Here is a 24,048-nt window from a genome sequence, read left to right on the forward strand (position 1 = left end):
CCTGTTTTCTCAGTATAATGTGGTATGGAGATGCTTTGTACAGGCTAGGAGTTCAGGGTGCTGAAGTTTTGATTCTCCTTGGTGCTTTAATCCTGCCAAGTGTGGCTCCAGCATTTCAGCAAGGTTTTTGATTCATGGTGCTCATGCTGTCTGCTTCTGTACCCTTGTTGCCATCTTGGATCCTCCTCAATTATCACATTCTCTAATTTAGTGTAGAGGCATTAGGCATTCATGTCATGAGTTTATTTTCAACCATATCTAGTGTACTGTGAGGTTAAGAGTTTGATCCATTTTCCAAAGAGAGTGCTACTCTTAAAACATTCTTTATATTTGTCAAATGTATGAATTAAAACACCCTTATATCTTAAGCATTGGTATCTTATTATAAAGAAAGGTGCACCAAATACAGATCCAAAATACAAGGTCACCATAACGTATAATCACAATTTGTTTTTCACTCCAAATGGAATATTCTTCCCTGGGCCTTCCTCCTAGTGGCTCCAATAGACCACAGAGGTTGTGAACCTCCACCTGCTCTGCCCCAACATGGCACTGTTGGAAACTCTGCAATTGTGCAGAGATAGTAGGTGGAAAAAAGGGTCATTCTAAATCCCAGAATCTCCTTTGTTATAAAGACTCTTATCAATGGGATCCAATGGAGAAACCTTCTATTTCTCCACTATCTTATGTTTATTTTTATGAAATTGTTTGCACAACATTTGATGCATATTAATTTATAATTGTAATGTCCTCTTGATGGATGTTACATATTTATTAGTATGTAGTGCCATTCTTTATCTCTTGAATAATTTTAGCTTGAAATCTAGTTTGTTAGATATGACAAACAAAATAAGCTATTCTTTCTTTTTTCTCTTTCCAAATTGCTTTTTATTTTTATTTACTTTTAAACTGATACATAATGGCACAAAATTGTGTATATTTAGTGGCACTAAGCAATGTCTTGATACAGGTATTCATGTGCAATAGTTAAATGAAGTAAAACATTAAAAATTTTCTTCTAGCTTTCTGAAATGTACTATGTAGTACTGAAATCTATAGTCATCCTTAGATGCAAAAGCATACCAGAACTTCTTGCTCTTATCTAACTGTAACTAAGTAGCCATTGATCAATCTCTCACCATCGTTCCCTCTTCCACACTTTCCCTGGCTTCTGATAACCACCATTCTATTCTAAACTTCATTGAGATCAATTTTCTCAGATTCCATATTAGATTGAGACCATGTGATGGTGGCCTTCTGTGCTTGTCTTATGTCACTTAACATAGTTGTCTCCAGTTCTATCTATGTTATCAGATTTCATTCTTTTTTGTCTTTATTGTATTCTTTTCTTTTTATGTATTAATTGTGTGTAGGTACAGTTTCTTATCCATTCATCATTTGATGGACACTCAAGTTTTTTCCATGTCTTTGCTATTGTGATGAGTGCTGCAATAAACATAAGATTCCAGATCTCTCTCTCTCTCTCTCTCTCTCTCTCTCTCTCTCTCTCTCTCTCTCTCTCTCTCTCTCTCCCCCTCTCTCCCCACCCCCCCCACTCTCTTCCTCTTTCTGGAGATTTTTTAAGACAAGGATCTCACTATGTAGCTCAGACTAGCCTTGAACTCATTATGCAACCCAGGCTGGCCGCTAACATGCAATGCTACTGCCTTAACCTTTAAGATGTCCCTCTTCAACATAATGATTTTATGTCCTTTGAGCACATACCTAGTAATGGAATTGCTAGTTCACATGGGAGCTTTATTTTTAACTTTTTAAGAAACCTCTTGTTTTCCATATTGGCTGTTTTTACACTCCCACCAACAGTGTGCAAGTGTTCCTACTTGTCCTCAGCCTTGCGAGCACTACTTCTTTTTAGAACTTCTGAACATAACCATACTTACCTAGGTGAGTGGGCATCTTATTGTACTTTTAACTAGGAATTCCCTGAGGATTAGTAATACCAAGCAATTTTCATACACTTTTTAGCCCTTTGAGTATCATTTTTTTTACTAGTCATATGTGCATACAAGGCTTGGGTCATTTCTCCCCCCATCCCCACCCCCTCCCTTACCACCCACTCTGCCCCCTCCCTCTGCCCCCTACCCCCTCAATACTGAGCAGAAACTATTTTGCCCTTATTTCTAATTTTGTTGTAGAGAGAGTATAAGCCAAATAGGAAGGAACAAGGGTTTTGCTGATTGAGATAAGGACAGCTGTACAGGGAGTTGACTCACGTTAATTTCCTGTGCGTGTGTGTTACCTTCTAGGTTAATTCTTTTTGATCTCACCTTTTCTCTAGTTCCTGGTCCCCTTTTCCTATTGGCCTCAGTTGCAAAATAAGCTGTTCCTGCCTGCTTTCAATTTCTGCTTATTTGGTATCTCATTTTCCATTCTTTCCTTTTCAAACTGTGTGTACCTTTGCCTGTATGGTTGTTTCTTGTTGATAACAAATAGTTGGATTGTGTTTTTAATCAAATCAGCAGGTCTGTGTCTTCTACTTGGAGATTTAAGACCATTTATGTTTAAGGTTATTATTGAGAGGTATTTGCTCATTACTACAATTGTATCTGTTTGTTTCATGATTGATTTGTGAACTGTTTTCTCTTTATTTGTCCTTTATTCATCTGAAGAGTTTGCTACTTTACTGAACTGAAAGTTTTTCTCATTTGTTCATCAGTTCATCTTGTGAAACTTATTCTTTCTTGAGCTTTTTTGTGTCTGACCATCTTTCTTCCTCATCTGTGTAAGATTCCTGTAAGTATCTTCTGTAATGCAAGCTTAGTGAACATGAACTGCTCTAGTTTGTACTTATCTTGGAAGTTCTTTATTTTTCCACTTATTTTAAATGATATCTTAACTGTATAGTAATCTTGGCTGGTAGTTGAGTTGTTTTTGTCCTGGGATTTGAAATACATCATTCCATAGTTTCTTTGCTTTTAGATTTTCTGTTGAGATGTCTAATGTAATTCTGATGTATTTGACTTTGTAAGTTTACATTTTTCTTGTAGGTTTTAATATTCATTCTTCATCTTATAGTCTTGATATTTTAACTATAATATGATGGGGAGAGATTCTTTTCTGGTTATTTCTATTTGGGGTTCTTAATGAATCCTGTACTTGGATCTCCATATCTTTCCCTATATTTGAAGATTTTTCTGCAGTAATTTCATTGAACAGGTATTCTATGCCAGTACTTTGCATCTCAGCTCCTTCTTCTACCCAATTGATTCTTATGTTTTATTTCTTGATCATGTAGAAAGCTTGAGAAAATTAGGTCATGCTTAATTTTTCTTCATTGCTGCATGAATGAATGTGATATTTTCTTGACCTTGTCTTCATTTCCTCTCACTCTTTCTTCTGCTGGTCTGTTGGTGATGCTGTGTATTGTATTTTTGTTTGATTTATTGAGTTTTTCATTTCCAACATTTCTGGGTTTTTTTCAGCATCTTTATTAGCTTGCTGAATTTGTTATTCATGTTACTGATGTCCATGTCCAGGTCTTGAATTAACTTAAATTGATAAATTAGTTCATTTATCAATTTGTTTGAATTCAGGTCATTGATCATTTCCAAACTAGATTTATGAATTCTTCACCATTAAACCATTTCAGTATGTCTTTATCCATAAAGTAACTGAGGGGTGATTGAACTTTAGGAGGAATTACATTGCCTTGCTCTTTCATATTACTTGTTTCTAAGTTGTGATTTGTTCATCTCTTGGGAAGGATATCTCTTTGATATTTCTTTTTAATTTTATGGATATCTTCTTAGTGGGCAGTTTCCTTTTGGGATTATGATATGTATTATAACTCAAGGGGGAGAATGTAACAGACAGCAATGGCAAAATATCAATTCACAAAATAAACCAGGGGTAACTACATTTCTAATTCTTTATGAGGATGAAATACAACTTCAGGTTCCTGTCTGTAAAGGTAGCTGAGCAAGTTAGTATGTTTAAAAAGAAGGTGAGAATGTGAGGACAGACCATAATCAGAGTTATCAACATCTAACTAAGGATCTAAATGCACAAATCCACCTCAGGCATGTGGATGTGGACAGGACCTTGGTTTGCTTTGTTTTGTTTCTTTCTAGACCCAAGTTGCTTCCTACTCACAAGGACCACCTTGCTTGTGAAATATCACACAGAGGTCTAAGACCCTTTCCAAAACCATAAAGCAATAGACAACAGTTGATCCGCATTCCCTCCAATATTGGCGAGATGAGCCTGCAAACTAATCAAGTGATCTATTGCTTTCAATCCTGAGGACTACCACATAAGCCATAGAGGCTCACAGGAAACAATCCATTTGACACTCTAAGAGATCTAGTGGCTAAGCAGACTGACTCTGACTCCCTCCCCAGAAAATCTTCATGGACTAATTGAAGTCTCCCAGACTGGCCTAATGAGAGAAGAATGAAGTCACTTAACCAAGCATCTCCATACAAAGGAGAGGCAGGGAACCAGCAGGCTAGTCAGCTAGAGTTCAACATCTAAGTCTCTATCCCAAGACAAGGAGAAGCCAAGTCGAACTGGCCAGCTACCTGGAGCTCTTAACTTATGGCATAACCCAGCACCATATGCCTATCAATAAGTGATATGAACTTTTTATCCCTCACATTAAACTGGAGATCTGGGTGGAAAGGGGAGAAACAAAAAAAGCCCATCATGGAAAAGCCAAAGCAGCCATCAAGTTTCCTATACAAGGAAAAGCACAGGCTCAAAAGTACAGTGTGCTTTCTAACACACTAGCCATGCTCAGGGAACCCATAACCAATTCACAATGGCTACCTCTCACACCTGGAATTGTTCTATCTCACTCTAGAAGCTGTCTTAACCTGGAGGGATCCCTCCAAGTTATACCTTGGAAAGCCAGGACCCTGAAGGGACACCAAGAAAATACAGCAAGAGAACAGCAGACAAAAACCTGAGGACCAGAGATTGGAGGGGAGCATCCAATGTATTGACATAGCACAGAGACATCCAATCTTCTTTTCAACAAGGAAGAAATACTGACTTTAAAAAATTGTTAAAGTTTTAATTCTCTATCCCTCTTATATTGCCAAATTTTTCATTTCTTTTCCCTTTTTTCTCTTCTTTAAAATATTGCTCTTTTTCTCCTCACTTTTCCTATGTTTTGTTTACAAACCATTCCACTAGGCTTATTCTATCTGCTTCTAATACTACTCTCAAATTTTCTATCCTTCTGGAATTCCTGAAAACAGCAGTCTTTTCCATGGCAATTGAACTATAACTTTACACACAGTGGTCTAGTTTCTCTGCAGCCCACACACTTTACACCACATCTCCCTATCGTTCTTCCTCCTTATCACTTCCACAACCCCTTTTATTTTAACTACTTTAGTTTTAACTTTTAAGCAAATATGTTTCATTTTTCTAAGCCCCTACAGTGTATAGACAATACCACCAAATTAATATATTTCATATAAATATCTGGTTTGTATTGAATTGGTAAATTTGTTATTGCTGATTTACTACCTCCAGACCAGTGGAAAGAAAAAAGATGACCACATAGCACCTAACCAATAACCCATCCTGCCAGAACATAGATATCAATTCAGGGGAAAGATTAGCTGACTAAAATGCCCAACAAATTAATTGACTACAGGTGAGTAAATCTCAAAATAGAGGCATAAAAATATGAAAAGACAGGGGAATCTGACTCATGACAATGTCAAAAATCAAACAACAAAGAAACTGATGGATAGTGAAGGGAATGAAACCTCAATGTACAAGTTCAAAAGAATGATTATTAGAAATATTAATGAAATAAAAAAAGACATGAAAAAACAAGTCAATGAAATCAAAGAGAATATGAATAAAGAGCTAAGTGAATTCAATGAGAAAGCAAAATAATAATTCAAAAAGAAAACAAATAAACATCTGAATAAATTCAAGGAAGATATAAATAAAGAGATAACTAAAATAAGGAAGGTAATACAAGATATGATATCCCTAAAGATATAGAAAGCCTCAGAAACAACAACAACAAAAACCTACAGAACCTCTGGAATAATACATTCCCTACGTCAAATAAAAATTCTGTTGAAAGCCACTCTTGCAGACTGAAAGAATTGGAAGACAGAGAGCTTCAGTGCTTAAAGATAAAGTAGATATGATAGGGAAAAAACCCAGATGAATACACAGAAAAATGTATGAAGAAATATGAATGGAATATAAAGAACTCTGTGACTCAATTAAATGATCAAACCCACAAATCATGAGCATTGAAGAAGGAAGAGAGTACAAGCTGAAGACATAGGAAACACATTCAACAAAATAATAACAGAAAACTGCACAAATATTTAGAAACAGATGCCCATCTAGGTGCAGGAGGTTTGTAGGCAACCAAATAGACCCAGTCTTCTTTATGACTTATTATAGTAAAAACAGTAACTCCAGAAAGAAGGAAAGAAAATAGCAAGGATGGCATAGGATAAGGCATTTCAAGTCCTGAAAGAAAATAATTTCAGACCTAGATTACTCTACCCAGAAAAACTATCATTGATAATTGAAGGGAAAATAAAACTCTTCATGACAAACAGAAACTAAAACAATCTGTGACCACTAAGCCAACATTCCAGAAGATATTCAAAGGAATCCTACACATAGAAGATGAAGATAAACATAACTATAAAACTATGGGAATGCATAAATCCTACCAGATGAGTAGATAAGTGATTGAAGTGTAGTAAATTTACACAGACACACACACACCCCATACCAAAATAGCAGGAATTGCCAGATACCTCAAAATATTAGCACTGAATGTTAAAAAAGGAATATTGATCAAAAGGAATATTGATGAGGTCGATCAAAAGGAATATTGATCAAAAGGTATATTGATGAGGTCGATTAAAAAGCAAGACCCAATATTTGTTGCCTATAAAAAATGAGTCCCACTGTAGAAACACTAAACAATACATTGGCTTAGAGTATAAGAGGAAGAAAGATTTTCCAAGGTAATGGACCCTAAAAACAAGCAGGAGTAGCTGCCTAAAGACTTCAAACCTAAAGAAGATTTCAAACCTAAATTACTCAAAAGAGGAAAAAACAATTTTGACTTATATGCACTTAATGTCAGCAGCGGTTTATGAATTTTACTCAGCATCTGATGGAGCTTTATCCAAAATAGATCATATTTTAGGACACAAAACAGTCTTAACAAATATAAGAAAATTGAAATAACTCCCTGCATTCCATCAGACCACAATAGAATAAAACTAGAATTCAACAACAAAAGAAACTACAAAAAATACTCAAACACATGGAGATTTAAGGACACCCCATTGAGTGATAAGTTGATCATCAAAGAAATAATGAAAATGTAAACACAACCTATCAGAATCTTTGGAATACAACAAGGTAGTGCTAAGGGAAAAGTTTATAGCTATGATTGCCTACATTAAGAACATAGAACAAGAGATACCAAATAAATGACCTAATGTTGCATCTCAAACTCCTAGATAAACAAGAAAAAGCTAAATTCCAAACCAGCAGAAGGAGAGATATAATAAAAATAGGTTCAAACACAACAAAATAGAGACCAAAAAACAAGATACAGACTCAATGAAACTAAAACTTGGTTCTTCAAAAAGATAAATAAAATTGGTAAATCTGTAGTGAATCTGATTAAAAGTAGGGAAAATACCTAAAATAATAAAATTAGAGATGAAAAATGTTTTTAAAACCCAGATATTTACACACAGTAAAAAAATGGAAGTATCTACTACATACACATAAGGACAAAAAAGAAAGGAACAAGCAATGTTTGGTAGTAGTTAGCCATGAATGATGGATGAGGATACAGGGAAATTACTATTTTCATAAATAGTAAAAGGGCCAGGTTCAGATATTAAAGTTAAAAAGTAAAAACTAAAAAGCCAGAAGAATTAGCCATCTCCTTCTTTTACCATTTCTTCCATTATTCTTTTTCTTTTCCTAATAAATTTTACTATGACTTTTACTATATTTTTAAATCTTACCTGAATACTTCTCTCACTGGACACAAGAACCAAGGTATTTTCCAGCAATGAACTTTCTAGTAACAATATTAGCAGATAAACTAGGAGTTTAAAAATTATTAAAGCTAAAGATATTAGAAATTAAAAGATTGGAGATGAAGAAGAATAGAGAGAAGAAACCAGATAGGAAAGAGAGGAAAAGTACATGGAATGAAGAAGTAAGAAATAATAATGAGGCAGACTACAGTAAAATAAGTACAGAGAAAACCAAAACATAATTTTGAAAAACATCAGTCAATATTTCTTTGCTGATGAGAAGATGTGGATTTTCTCCCCAGAATTGTCTTTTCCAGTTTACTTGGACTATGGTGTGGAAGAAGCTGTTTTCTGTCTAAAGTCTGAAAAAATTAGACTTGAAAGAGCTGTTTGTAGGCTGAACCCTGCCTTTACTGCTTTTATGAAAGTCTATGCAGGAGCCACCCCCAAATTTCCACTCTGTTGAGTCCAAGAATCTTCTATGTTGCACACCTCTCACACCAGAGAGCTCTGTCTGTGTGATCTTTACATGGGAAATTCCCAAGCAGCCAATGCTTCCTGCCAATTTCTCTGGTTCACTGAGAGTACAGGAAGCAGTCAGAACAAAACAGTGTGTGTGTGTCAATGCAAGGCACAGGGTCTTAAAGGTCCTGGGTTCTTAGCCTCGCTCTCCTCCTTAATAGAACCCTTGCTCAATTCCCATGCATCTGCTCTATCCTCTAATCAGACTTCAGGCTGCAACTACACCAGTGTTTTAGCCTTTGGCTTCCCTCTGCAGTGTTGATTGTGGCTCACACTTTCCACTCCAATTAGATCTGCATCTGTGAATCTGAGTCCAATTCACTGCCAGTTTCCTGCATCTACACTGGTTCTTGAGGTGGTTGATTATTTAATCAGAGGTGGTCAGGGAACTTTGAGGTGTGGAAATATAAAAATGCAAGGTGTTCTGGTCTCCCTCATCAAAAGGCTTGACTGTAAACCCTCTCCCAAGACTATATTCCTCCATGGCAGCAGTGAGGACAGCAGGGATCACAGGCATCCCTTTTCTGTGGTCCATTTACTGTGCAGTATGCAGGTTTCCCATCTTAAACTTTATTTTTGCAGAGTGTCAGTTTGTGCTCCTGTGGAGTTCCTGAATTCTTTTCTCTTTTGTTTATAGCACTACTGATGAAGGGTTTTCCCCCGCCTACTGATTTGCTTAGCACTCTATGTTAGGGGCCATTTTTCTTTTATAAATCTAAAATCCAATATTTCTGGATTTCACCTGTTTTTTAACTGCCTATTTGTTACTGTTGTCCTCCTGTGCCTCTACATCTCCCACTTCTCTTGCAGCCACACACCTGATGTTTTGCTTCAGATTCATGGAGATGCAGGAAAAATATTGGGTTTCTCTTATCCACCATCTTCCTTTCCCCAAAGCTCAAAATTCTTGCTCTAAAACTTTTTAAAACATTATTTCTAATGCTAAACTTCAATAATAAGTGTATAAATCTATTTGGGTTATAATGTAGTGAATAACTATATATCCAAGATTTAGTTTGCATAATCCAAAAATTGATCCCAATATTATATCACTTGTTACTGAAAAAGTGAAACTGGAGCTTTGTACCAAAGACCTAAATTCCTGAGATTCCATATGCCAGATCTGGCCACCTGTGCCTAAACACCAAATAAAGAGGCATGGTAAAGGAAGAGAAAGGAGGTTTATTCCACGGCTTGGGACATTCCATGGGAAGAGGCAGAATAAGCACTCAGCTCACCTTCAGCTGTCTTTGGGGTATAGACATGAGTTATAGTCTAAGTAGACAAAAGATCTTGGAGCAGGGGACAAAATGTATGCATAGTTAAACAATCCCAGTGACAGATGTGCTCTGGTTAACCATTTTCTCAGCCCAAGGATTCCCAGAGGGGTTCCAGAGATGTTATCACTGTCATCACATAAGGGGAGTGATATGGTTCCCATTAGATGATTGCTCCTGTTCAAGAAGGCATTCTTATCATTATGTGTAATTGTCCTCATTTTGGAGGGGTGGTCTGTCCTATAAATCTCCACTGTTTCTTATGAGAATTTTCAATCCCTTGTCTTAAAGATGTTATCAGATCTGTCCTTTCTAGAATCCAAGGTGATTGCAAAGAGACTATGAAGAAAATGTCTTAGAGAAAAGACAGATACAAAATGGAGGCAGGGATTTCAACCTTCTCCTGGTTTTATTCAATTTGTTGGCCCAAGTAAGAAGTCACTGCTTTTCAGTAAAAGCAATTATAGCACCTCTTAAAAAAATCACTGAAGATTGTGTGACATCAGACAAATTCGGTAAGAATATAAAAGTGTTATTTAACAACATCACTGGAAGATCCAAGATTGTGTCTAGAGGGAGGAAGCAGACAGTGTGAGCTCTGTAAATCAAAAATCTTGCTGAAATGCTGAGCCACACTTGGCAAGAAAAAACCACCAAGAAGAAGCAAAAATCCGAAACCCTGAACCCCCAGCCTGCACAAAGATTCTCCATGCCATGTTACACCGAGAAACCAAGAATGGGAACTTTTAGTAAATGAAGGCTGCAAAAGTAGCTGGCAGGCATGCCCCTCCACCAGAGAAGAGAAGAGGAGCAAAGAGCTATCTCTATGGGAACTTTTAGTAAACAAAGCCTGCAAAAGCAGCCGGCAGGCATGGTCCTCCACCAGAGAAGGGAGGAGTAGCAATGAGCTGCTCTCCATGTGAACCTTTAGTAAACAAAGCCTGCAATAGAAGATGGCTGACAGTAGGCAGCAGATGAGCAGCTGCCTAAAACAGGACAGATAGTGGTTCACAAAGCTGTCTCCTGACCCAAACACCTGGAGAAACTATGACAGAGCTACTGCTTCAATACCAACAACAGTAAGCCCAGAAGAGCATCCTGAAAGAAGAAATCCTGCAAGAAATCTCTAAGAATGTCATGGAGATGATACTAGACATGGTCAAACAAAACATACAGGAGGCACTCAAGAAATTCCAAGACAATAAAAACAAAGAATATGAGACGACACAAAAACAAATAAGTGAACTAATAGGAGCCCTAAATAAATACCAAGGTGAAACAGAGAGCACCATAAATAGAGAGATAAGTGAATTAAGGATGAAAATGGACAATATTAAAGAGGAAGTGACCCATGATATGGAAAACCTCAGAAAAAAAAGTGAAACAGAAATACAAAACACAATGGAAGGCTACTCTAGCAGATTAGAACAGGCAGAAGATGGAATCTCAGAACTTGAAGATGAAATGGAAATTAAAGTAAAAACAACTCAAAACCTGTGAAAGGAATATGCAAGAACTTACTGACTCCATGAAAAGACCAAAAATGAGAATCATGGGAATTGAAGGAGAAGAGGTGCAAGCAAAAGGAGTTTGAAATATATTCAACAAAATAATAACAAAATTTCCCAAATCTAGAGAAAACTATGCCCATTCAGGTACAGAAAGCCTCCAGGACAACAAACAGACTTGACCAAAATAGAACTACCCCACAACATATTTTCATTAAAACAACAAGCATAGAAAATAGAGAAAGAATATTGAAAGCTGTAAGAGAGAAAAACCCAGTAACATACAAAGGTAAACCCATCAGAATCACAGCAGATTTCTCAACAGAAACATTAAAAGTAAGAAGAGCATGGAGTGAGGTATTCTGGGAACTGAATGAAAATAACTTAAATCTCAGGATACTCTACCCAGCAAAACTATCATTCAAAATAGATGGAGCAATAAAAGTCATCCATGATAAGCAGAAGCTAAAACAATATATGACCACCAAGCCACCACTACAAAAGAGTCTTCAAAGAAAACTGCACACAGAAAATGAAAGCAAACAAAACTTTGAAAAGACAGGCAGTACCAAACCACAGGAGAAGGCAAGAAAGCAGAGAGTAACATTGACTTAGCTACACACAATCGAACCCTTAAACAACAAAGACAACTAAATGACAAGAATCACCACATACTTATCAATACTAACACTGAATGTAAACTGACTTAACTCACCCCAAAAGACACCATATGACAAACTGGATTAAAAAGGAAGATCCAACAATCTGTTGCTTATAGGAGACCCATCTCATCAACAGAAACAAGCACTGGCTTAGGGTTAAAGGCTGGAAGAAGATTTACCAAGCCAATAGTCCCTGAAAACAGGCAGGAGTAGCAAGACTTACCTCGGACAAAGTAGACTTCAAACCCACATTGATCAAATGAGATAAAGAAGGACATTCCATACTAATAAAAGGGGAAATACACCAAAATGAAATAACAATTATCAATCTATATACACCCAATGTCAATCTACCCAATTTCATCAAACATACTCTGAAGGAGTATATAAACTCCAACACAGTAGTAGTAGGATACTTTAATACCCCCCTATCACCAATAGATAGGTCATCCAAACAAAAAATCAATAAAGAAATCCTAGATCTAAATCATACCATAGATCAAATGGACTTAGCCGATGTCTACAGAATATATCATCCAAATACTGCATAATATACATGTTTCTCAGAAGCACATAGAACCTTCGCCAAAACTGATTATATCTTAGGCCACAAAGCAAGCTTCAGCAAATATAAGAAAATAGAAATAATCCCATGCATTCTATCTGATCATAATGCATTAAAACTAGAACTTAACAACAAAAACAACAGTAAAAAACATGCAAACAGTTGGAAGCTGAACAACATATTGCTCAATGATCAATGGATCATTGATGAAATAAAAGGGGAAATTAAAAGATTCCTGGAAGTTAATGAAAGTGAAAACATGACCTACTGGAACTTATGGGACACAGCAAAGGCAGTCCTGAGAGGATAGTTTATAGCCATGAGTGCATATTATTAAAAAGTCAGAAAGATCTCAAATTAATGACCCAATGCTACATCTCAAACTCCTAGAAAAACAAGAACAAGCAAACCCAAAACAAACAGAAGGAGAGAAATAATAAAAATAAGAGCTGAAATCAATGAAATAGAAAAAAAATATATAAAGAATCAATGAAACAAAAAGTTGGTTCTTTGAAAAAAAAAAAAAAAAGATTGATAGACCCGTGGTAAGCCTGAGTAAAATGAGGAGAAAAAACCCAAATCAGAAATGCAAAAAGGGAGATAACAACAAATACCATGGAAGTCCAAGGTATCATAAGACACTACTTTGAGAACCTGTATTCTAATAAATTTGAAAATCTTGAAGAAATAGACAGATTTCTAGATACTTATGACCATCCAAAATTGAACCAAGAGGACATTAATCACCTGAATAGATCTATAACACAAAATGAAATTGAAGCAGCAATAAAGAGTCTCCCAAAAAAGAAAAGTCCAGGACTTGATGGATTCTCTGCTGAATTCTATCAGACCTTTAAAGAAGAACTAATACCAACCCTCTTTAAACTGTTCCATGAAATAGAAAGGGAAAGAAAGCTGCATAATTCATTTTATGAAACTGTCAAAATATCTGTATTTGCAGATGATACGATCCTGTACCTTAAAGACCCAAAAAATCTACCCAAAACTGCTAGACACCATTAACAGCTACAGCAAGGTGTCAGGATACAAAAACAACTTACAAAAATCATTATCTTTCCTATACACTAACAATGAACAAACTGAGAAGGAATATATGGAAATGATTCAATTTACATTAGCCTCAAAAATATCAAATACCTAGGAGAAAACCTAACAAATGATGTGAATGATCTCTACAAGGAGAACTACAAACCCCTGAAGAAAGTGATCTGCAGGACTACAGGACGTGGTCAGATCTCCAATGCTCATGGATTGGTAGAATCAACATAGTAAAAATAGCTATACTCTCAAAAACAATCTGCATGTTTAATGCAATTCCCATCAAAATACCAATGACATTCATCACAGAAATTGAAAAATCTACCCTAAAGTTCATTTGGAAACACAAGAGACCATGAATAGCCAAGGTAATACTCAACAAAAAGAACAATACTGGAGGTATCACAATACCCAATTTCAAACTATATTACAAAGCAATAGCAATAAAAACAGCATGGTACTGGCAGAAAAACAGACATGAAGACTAGTGGAACAGAATAGAGGACACAGATATGAATCCACACAACTATGCCCACCTTATTTTTGACAAAGGTGCTAAAAATATAAGATGGAGAAAAGACAGCCTCTTCAACAAATGTTGTGGAGAAAAGTGGTTAACCATCCACAAAAAACTGAAACTAGATCCATGTTTATCACCCTGTACTAGTATCTACTCAAAATGGATCAAGGACTTTATATCAGACCCGAACCTCTAAAGTTAGTGTAGGAAAGAGCAGGAAAAACTCTAGAAGTAATAGGTATAGGCAAGGAATTCCTCAACAGAACCCCAGAAGTTTAGCAACTAAGTGATAGCATAGATAAATGGGGCTTAATAAAACTAAAAAGCTTCTGCAGAACAAAAGAAATGGTCTCTAAAGTGAAAAGACCACCCATAGTGGAAGAAAATATTTGCCAGCTGTACGTCAGACAAAGGACTGATAACCAGAATATACAGGGAACACAAAAAACCAAACTGTCCCTAAATTAATGAACCATTAAAGAAATGGGCAACTGAACTAGACAGAACTTTCTCAAAAGAAGAAATTCAAATGGCCAAAAAACACATGAAAAAATGCTCACCATCTCTAGCCATAAAGGAAATGCAAATCAAAACCACACTAAGATTCCACCTCACCCCTGTTAGAATAGCCATCATTTAGCAACACCACTAACAACAGGTGTTGGCGAGGATGCAGAGAAAAAGGAACCCTCTTATACTGCTGATGGTAATGCAAACTAGTGCAACCACTATGGAAAAAAATTTGGAGGTTTCTTAAAAATCTATACATAGATCTGCCATATGATCCAGCAATTCCACTCCTGGGGATATACCCAAAGGAATGCAACACAGGTTACTCCAGAGACACTTGCACACCCATGTTTATTGCAGTGTTATTCACAATAGCCAAGTTATGGAAACAGCCATCATGCCCCACTACTGACAAATGGATTAAGAAAATGTGTATTTATACACAATGGAATTCTAGTCAGCCATGAAGAATGAAATCTTATCATTTGCAAGTAAATGGATGGAACTGGAGAACATAATTCTGAGTGAGGTCAGCCAGGCTCAGAAGACCAAAAATCATATGTTCTCCCTCATATGCAGACTTTAGATCAAGAGCAAATACAGCAATGTGGTTGGACTTAGGGCACATGGTAAGGTGCGAGCACAGATGGGAGATATGGGGATAGGTAAGAAACAGAAAACATGATGGTATTTGATGTTCCCACTGCAGAGGAAGTAATGCAGAAACTTTAAAGTGACAGAAGTCAATATGAGAAGGGGATCAGGAACTAGAAAAAAGGACAGTTAGAGATGAATCAACTTGGGTTGTAACACATTTGTACATGGAAGCAATGCTTGGAATCTCCCTGTATAGCTAATCTTATCTCAACTAGCAAAAACGCCTTGTCTTTTTTATTATTGTTTATAATCTCTCTTCAACAAAATTAAGAGATAAGGGCAGAACAGATTTTGCCTGGTAGTGGGGGGTGAGGTGGGGGTGAGGGAGGGGGTGGGAGGTTGGGGGGAGAAATGGCCCAATGTATGCACATATGAATAAACAACTAAAAAAATTAAAACATCACTTATTTTCACTTATATTTATGCTGAATTAAAGATTTGACAAATTATTTTTAATATGGTGCTGCAAAAGCAAGCTTATCAATGTTGATAAATGTTGAATTAGGCAGTTACTCACTCAGCAGTTCAGTGCCTTGGTCATCATTATGACCTAACACTCAATTTGTATTTATTTTGTGTGGGTGTAAAACCAATCCTGTTTTTTTTCAGAAATGCTAGATATAAAACATTTATCTTTTATAGTTTCCTCAAGATATCATCAAGAATCTATTGAACTCAACCAGAGCAATTTATCTTATCATCCTTTCATGTCAGGACTATAGAATGCCTTTGAACTAAGGAAATTAAATAATTCAAAACTTCTTCTGTTACAGAGATTCAAGTTAAATTGCCATTTGACCTGTGCTGTCCTCAGAGAAAGTAACTCATTGTTCCTTCATTCCTTTGGGTAGGCAATAGCATAATTATCCCATTGTCCTTCAAATGCAGAAATTAAACAAGTCTCATTGCCTTGGAAACAAGTAGCAATATATCAAGCAGTCAGGTAATCATCAGCTTCAGATGCCTCCATCTTGAGAAGCTAACAATCACAGTGATGAAATCCAAGCTCAGAATTTAGTAATTGTGGTTTTGGAGTCAGAAAAAGTCTATCTTCTTCATTAATTTTGGTGACCTCAACTATGTTGCTTAAATTTTATATATGTTTAGTCTGATTTAAGCTTTACACAATGGGGTTGGCAGAGTAGGTCAAGCTGTAAGAGTGACTGCCTAGCAAGAGTTTGGCTCTGAATTCAAACACCAGTGCCTCCAAAAAATAAATAAATTTTACACAATGAATATATGGACTGAAGAATTGCACAGTAGCTTATTACTATGTATAATTTTATGTTTCTATTTATCAGCTAAAAATAATTTTGTAAGACATAGATAAAATATGCATTTATGTTAAATGTGAACATTCAGATGAATAGTGGATTCACATTAATGAATCCAGACTCCAAATATCAGATATCTTCTTAAAATAATATATCTGAATGTATGTTACATATTTTATTATATTATCTTTCTTTTAGAAGCAGGAGATAGGCAGAAATCTAAAGGGAATTAAAAGCTCAATTAACTTGGCTCATATAAATAAGGTAAAATCTTTGCTGACAGTTCTTCATTTTATTTGATTTTATTTTAAAGTTGTATGTAAAAGAAGCTATTGATAAGTGGAAGATATATAAGTATTAAGGAAACAGTATAATTTAGTACCATGTACTTATAAAATCAATAGAGTAAAATCTTCCAAAATAATTTCACCAAGGAAAGAAAAATAATGAATAGTTTCTACTTAATTGTTGGGCAAATTTCAACAAGATATATTATATCTTCTCAATAACATCCCAGTTAATTTTTTATATTTAGCAAGTGAATCATGAATAAACCAGGCTGTGTAGAATTTTCATGGGAGTGAACACTACCCTTACTAAGCCAAAAAAATTTCAAGTCATAGCAGTTTTAAATTTCAAGACATGGTGGCACACAACACTTAGGGCAGAGGTAGGAGCATCAGGAGATCAAATCCAGCCTGGACTACATAGTGGACCTTACCTTGAAAACAAAATAAATTTCTAGCCCGGCATGGTGATGCATTCCTATAACCCTGGCACACCAGAGGCTGAGGCAGGAGGATCATGACTTCCAGGCTAGTCAAGAATGAGACTCTGCATGAACAAAAATTTTAAATTAAAAATAAAATAGTATATGTACAATAATACTTTAGGATTGTGTAAGAAAACTAAAAATTTTATCTGTTTTTAATTTGCTGTTGCTGTTTGTGATCAATGGGGAAAATGGAAAGAAAGGAACTTTTCATTAAAGTCTCCTTTCATAGGCAAAGTATAAATTATTCTTCAATCACATTTCCAAAATAAGTCTCTGTACTTAAATACTAATTTTTTGGGTGATACTGAGGTTTGAACTCATGGTCTTACTCTGCCAGCTCCATGCATGCTAATATAATTTTGTCAGGTTCATGGCAACTCCATCCAAGTCTAAGGTCAAAACTACATGGGAAATGGGAACTGGAAGCTCTGTCACCCAGAATCATGGTCCAAGTGTGATTCTTTCCTTGTGTCTAACAATGACAGGAATGTCTACCATTTTGGAAAATGAAGTAGATAGAAATTAGTTATTTTCTGAGGGAGGCAGACATGCAGATAGATGTGAGATTGAAACCAGCTTCTAAGAAATACAACATCAATGCTAGAGACACAATCAATAGGAGTGTCATGTACATTCTGAGATTTAGTGCAGCTTCCAGGTGATTTATCAAGATAACACCAAGTGGTCTTCCCTGTTGCAGTCCTTCCAAAGACTGAATAAGCCTCTAAGTTCCTATGATAAAATCATTTATCCTTTGAAAACACGGAGTGACTTCAGTCTTACAGAATAATGCTGACTGTGCTGATATTGATTCTGGAACATGTTTTAAGAAACTAGAACTTTAAAGATGGTAATGTAAGGGTCAATTTCCTACTCTGATTAGATGAAAATGCAATTGTTACATAAGTGCCAATATAAAATGGAACACTGTTATCCATGGTACACTTGAATTATCAATGCTAATTCGGTGAAAATTAAGTGCATTGAAGTCAAGTATTTTCAGAACAGTTACTCTTGCAATTTACGAATCCAGTATTTCTGAATTTTCATAAGCTTTTCTGATTAAAGCACTAAATTAACTGTAGAAAGAAAGTGAAAAGCATAGTCCTTTAAATTTCAAGTTCATACCTGTTAGGGAACCAGATGTTTCAATGATCCTACTGAAATTATTTTTTTCTTGAGGAAGAGATTTCTGAGTGCACTGGTACTGAAGAGGATCTACATCATATAGCACATCCCATTTGCAGCAACTCTGAGACTCACATAAATTTGGAAGGAAAAAATGAAATTTGAATCTCTTGGTAGATTATTAAATCCTAAAACACTGAAATCCTAAATCCTCTGAGAGTCTGTTGCCACCAAAAGTGGAAAATGTGGAGATATTGGTCACAGGGTTCAAAGCTAAGTTTGGTGACTAAACTGTGGAGATTGAAACCATATATACTGCATACTTTAAGATTGCTAGTGGAATAGTTACTAAATGTTAGCACCACACACACACACACACACACACACAGAATAGCTGTGTGAGGTAATTGATGTCTTAATTACCTGATTGTGGCAATCATTTCAAATAGTACATCAAACATCACTTCACACACCTTAAATATATACAGTTTTTATTTGCCAATTCTACCTCAATTAAGCTAGAAAAATTAAAACTGAAACAAAATATATGTAAAAGTAAAATCTAAAAGAAAAGAGCATTTTATTCAAAATCATAGGGGTATCATATGCTTGCTAAACATAAAAACCCTAAAAATACTACTGAAAGGAATGGAAGAAGGGTAATCAATGAGAGGAAAACTAATCTTCCAACTTGGAAAACCAGTGCTATACCCATAATATACAAATTCACACATATTTAATACAATCCTGACTTGTTCTTCAATTTAAAATTTCTATTTAAGAAAGAAACTAAAATTTTTATAGCATAATATTGGACATATATCAGAGCCATTTTTACCATTATATACACTATCACATGACGGAAAACTAATTTTCACAACAAAGTACTTTCATGGAGATTTACAAACTATAGAAAGAATACACATACCTTCTTTTTGTATTTATGGATGTACTACCTGTCTAACTATAGCACTTAACATTCTTTTTGCACACAGAACATTGCTATTTCCCTGTCCTTAAGTGTGTTATTATTAGCCATGACACTACCATTCATCTGCCATTTATAATTTCGTTACTTTTCTACAGAGGGAGCTGTAGATGCTAAATTATCTTGTGACAATGCTCTGATTCTGAAATTTATGTACACAATATTTTATTCATCAACATGTCTGCCATGTGGACCATCAATGTAGATGAAAGAACATCTTATTAAGGTGGTCAGTAGAAAATGGTGCTGTGTTAGAATGGAGCCCAGCCAAGGTGCCAATATATGAACTGATTCCTTGCATGAAACATCATTCTAAGTAACTGCTGACTTTATGAGAAAAGTAAATATAATGTCAGACCTATAGTGTACCTGAGCAGAGTGACTATTACATTCTAGTAACTTTCTTCCTCTAAATTTGACCCTGCATAACTCATTTTTCCTCTAAATAAAATTAAATATTTGTGAAGTAGAATGAATGGCTGTCAAAAATAATCTATTGTCTGGGATACTCTCAGCTCTTTGCCTGAGGTCTCCACTTAGTGTTTACATCTTCTATAATATGGCTGGACCCATTCTTGCTTTCTCTCCCTCCCCCTCTTTTCTCTGTTGCTAGCCCTGGCAGAGTTATAGGACAAGGAGCTGTAGCACATTTTACCCTCACACACATGGTAAAGATACCTCTCACAGTGCATCACTGGATCTAATGCTCTCCTGTCACTGTGGATGTCCTGACAGAAAGACCGCATGTATCTCTTTGTATCGGGGGCTTAACATTTTCTTAGCACCTATTAAGTAGTCAGTACATGACTGAATAAGTCAAAAAATGAATAAGTGAATAGGTGAGTAAATTACTTAGATTTTCTCTGAGAAATGATTTAATTGTAACAAAAAGTTGATGTTGACTGTAGCTCTGGAAAATCAAACTTCATGTCTTTGTTTTCATTCATTTTATATCTTTAACTTTAGTTTGGTATAATACCACACTTTAAATTATCCAGGATTTTAAGGAACAAAGTTGAAAGTAACATTTTTATACTTCTGAAGGGAATCTTTGTGACAGTGATTAATATGCTATAATTTCATCATTTGCTCTAATTGTTTATTAAACTTGATCAATATAACAAGATGACCACTTATTTTTGTTTTAGTGCTTGTGTGAATTTAAAGACTGGAATCTGGAAGTACAGAGATTTACTGGCCCTTTGTCAGTCCCTTGGAACTCAGACACCCACATGTGGACACATGGCTTCCCAGGTGGTGGTGTTTGCCTTGTGTGGGAGGAGGAGCCAGGGCAGAGATGTCACTTGTAGCTGGGGGAGATCCAACAGGGACCACGGAGGAGTGCTGGCCTGGGCACACAGCAGAGGGAGTGGCTGTATTTACATTGTTGGAATTAAAATTATTCTGTCTGGATATTTGTTTTGATTTTGAGTCTTTAGTAGAACTAAACCACACTGGGATGCAGATAAATATTAAAATGTTTTCATCCATATAGGAAGAGAACAGTGAATGGCAAGTTCATCCCTGAATTCATCCTCATTGACACAGAATGGCAATAATAAAAATATCAGGAAAAATATCAATTATACTCATAATTTGAAGTTGGCAATAGTAAAAATATCAGGAAAAATATCAATTATACTCATAATATGAAGTTGTATTAATTGAAGTGTTGTTTGTTCCAGGCAGCACTGATTTATTTGCCTCAATCAAAGCATTTACTTGTCACCAACAACTTACAGTGGTAACTGCTGCCACCAAACTCAGCAGGAAAGAGGAGAAAATGTCAGAGTAAAGAGAGCGATGAGTGCCTGATTCTGCAACTCACGCAGAACTAAGCCACTCCTCCTGCCTCTACCTCTGCATTTCACTTTTATCCCTTATAAGCAGGATTCCACGTGAGGTTTCTCATGACCATCCTAAGTAGTACACTTGTGCTAATCCATCATGAAATTTAAATGTTTCTCACACACAATTACAAGTCAAAGGCACAAAAGGAAAAATGTATTTGATGTAAAGCCAGAGACAGAAGTGCAGGCAGGAAACAATCTTCAGAGCTGTCACATGCGTGACCCCTTCAAGGTCACACTGAGATTTTGTGTTGCACTTTTGTTTTCTACTTCTTTTTTTCTCATTAATTTGTTTTATTAGGGTATATTCATTGTACATGGGGGTTCATTGTGACAATTTCAAATAGGCTTATATTGTACATTGGTTAAATCACCCCCACTGTCACTCCCCCAAGCTCCTTTCCCACCTGACTTAAAACCTTGTTCTATTTCCTATAAGTATATGAAGTCCATCACCCATATTCCCTCACCTTAATTTCCTTTGTTCACCCTTCCACCACTCACAAGTACCCCTCACCCTGTACTTATTTTATAGTTCTGTATTTTGTTATTAATATCTAAGACAACATTCAAAGGCATTTCTAAATGTATCCCCACTGTGAGTATACCTTACTTTGGTCCACTCCACCCCATCCATTACTCTCCCTTACCCGTTTATGTCTCATACCCCATTTTTCAACAGCTTTCAATACATATTCTTATTTCCTCTACCTTAACAGATTTTATGTTTTATAATATTGTTGATGCTCTATCATTCTCTTTTCTTTCTCTCCTTCCCTGAGTTCCATAGAGTAGTCCCACTATTATAAACATATTCTACATATGAGTTTGTATATGATCATGTTTGTTTTTTTGTATATTGTTTCTCTTTTGAATCCATCTTTCACATATGAGAGAAAGCATGTGTCATTTGTCTTCCTGAGGCTGTCTTACTTCACTCAACATGGTGTCCTCCAATTGCATCATTTACCTCAAACCACATGTTGTCATTCTTCAAACTGTGTGTTTCAGGCTTCTTGAAATTTAGATTTGTCCTCTTACACTATAGTAATCCTCCTCATAAGAGATTTTCTCTGAGAACTGATGATCAATGATGGCTGTACTCTGGGGTTTTTTCCATGGATATTTTAACAAAGCATTTTTATAGGAAATTGAGAGAAACTATTCCAAAGTAAAGAATGGCATTTTTACATTGGCAGAAACTGGAGTTGAAATGTTTGTGATCACTGACCAGGGGCATAGACCCTAGTCAAGTGCAGGGTGGATTGAGTCTGTGTATGCTTCTTCAGTTTTTTCTCTTGCATTGCCTAAGTTATTGCATCTTTCTTGTTTGCATACCTGAGCAAAGAGGCTGCCCTATGTCATGTCATGGAATCATGTAGATAAAATGGCTACCTTCAATGTCACTGAAATTTCTTGAATTAAATAAGCTTAGATGCAACAGTAAGGAATTAAGTGAGCACTATTCAGTGTCTAACTTCCACTCTATGAGCTGGGGCACAAATAACCATTAGTGGTGTCAACATTTGCATTTACCTGTGGCTTTTTTTTTTAGACACAAGATTCTCCTACTTCAGGGACCATGACAATCATTTAAAAATTGCTGTCAAAATAAATATAATATGTAACATGTATCATCGCTTGAATTTTGGAACTTCTTGGAATATCATATATTTGTTTCCAAAATCTACATATGTCAGTTTTTACATGAAAGCTAAACCATAAGTATATTTAAATGTACAATAGAATAAGGAATAGTTTTTAAAACCTTATCAGTTACAAATTACAGTTGTTTCTCATTTGAACAAGTTGATTTTGAGCATTCATTCTGAACTCAAGTCAAGATTCTTTTTTTTTTTTGAGTGCAGATACCAGTTTTAATAAAACGTCAATGTGCTGAATTGTGGACTAAAGGCCAAGTTTTCCCAGAAGGTTTCTAAAAGCAGCATTATGAGAACCAGTATTCATTAAGCAGTCAGTCCATTTAAGTTAAGACATTAAAAGTCTTACACAGGTGACAAAATTGGCATTTTTGGTTTAAATTGTAGTTTCTATTTAATATTTAGTGCTCAGTAACTGAAGTTTTGTTGTCTGAGGAAAACAGCAACAATCTTATAAATTCATAGTGTAGTAACAGTTCCTGAAATATGTTTCAAATTAGAGATTTAAGAAGTTTGAGATTGTTTTCAGAACCCTAAAAATAATGAAATAGCTTGATTCCTTAGAATGTCATTTTGCTTTCATGTCTCTGTGAAAGAAATGATAAAAAATAATAACTTTTAAAGTTAATCAAAGAAGAGATTGCTGACTTCCTAATTTCTACCTCTAACTGACATGGCAGGGACTCCTTCTACATTTATTTTGCAGATCCATTTCCCATTTTTCTTTAGTATTTCATTTTGAAGAAAAATCCTAGAAAAAATGAGACATCTGACTAAGAAAGAGGCTATATGTGCCACAAGTGAAATTATTTGCAAATTATTTTATGAAACGGCACAAAATCTACATGTCATGTAATCCAGAGGAAAACACTTATGTTCAAGGCCACACCTTATCTTCACTTTCAAAGGTTTGGCTTGGTGGAGGCCAAGAGTCTTATTCATAATATAGTCAGTTATCAAATAGCTGTTTGACCCACTTACTTATGGAAGTAAATCAGAATTCCCTTGGCAAATTTACTATTAGACATGTTGAAAAGAAGAACATAAAGTAGTGTCACTACTTAAAGGTATGTA

The 24,048-nt window shown here is 35.7% G+C and overlaps 1 pseudogene; it reads right to left on the reverse strand.

Annotated features, from left to right (window-relative positions):
* Window positions 1-248: 248 nt before the first annotated feature.
* Window positions 249-548, reverse strand: LOC109679963 (cytochrome c oxidase subunit 7C, mitochondrial pseudogene; annotated as a pseudogene).
* Window positions 549-24,048: the final 23,500 nt, after the last annotated feature.

The sequence above is a fragment of the Castor canadensis genome, chromosome 15 (genome assembly GCF_047511655.1).
Source record: "Castor canadensis chromosome 15, mCasCan1.hap1v2, whole genome shotgun sequence".
Lineage (NCBI taxonomy): Eukaryota > Metazoa > Chordata > Mammalia > Rodentia > Castoridae > Castor > Castor canadensis.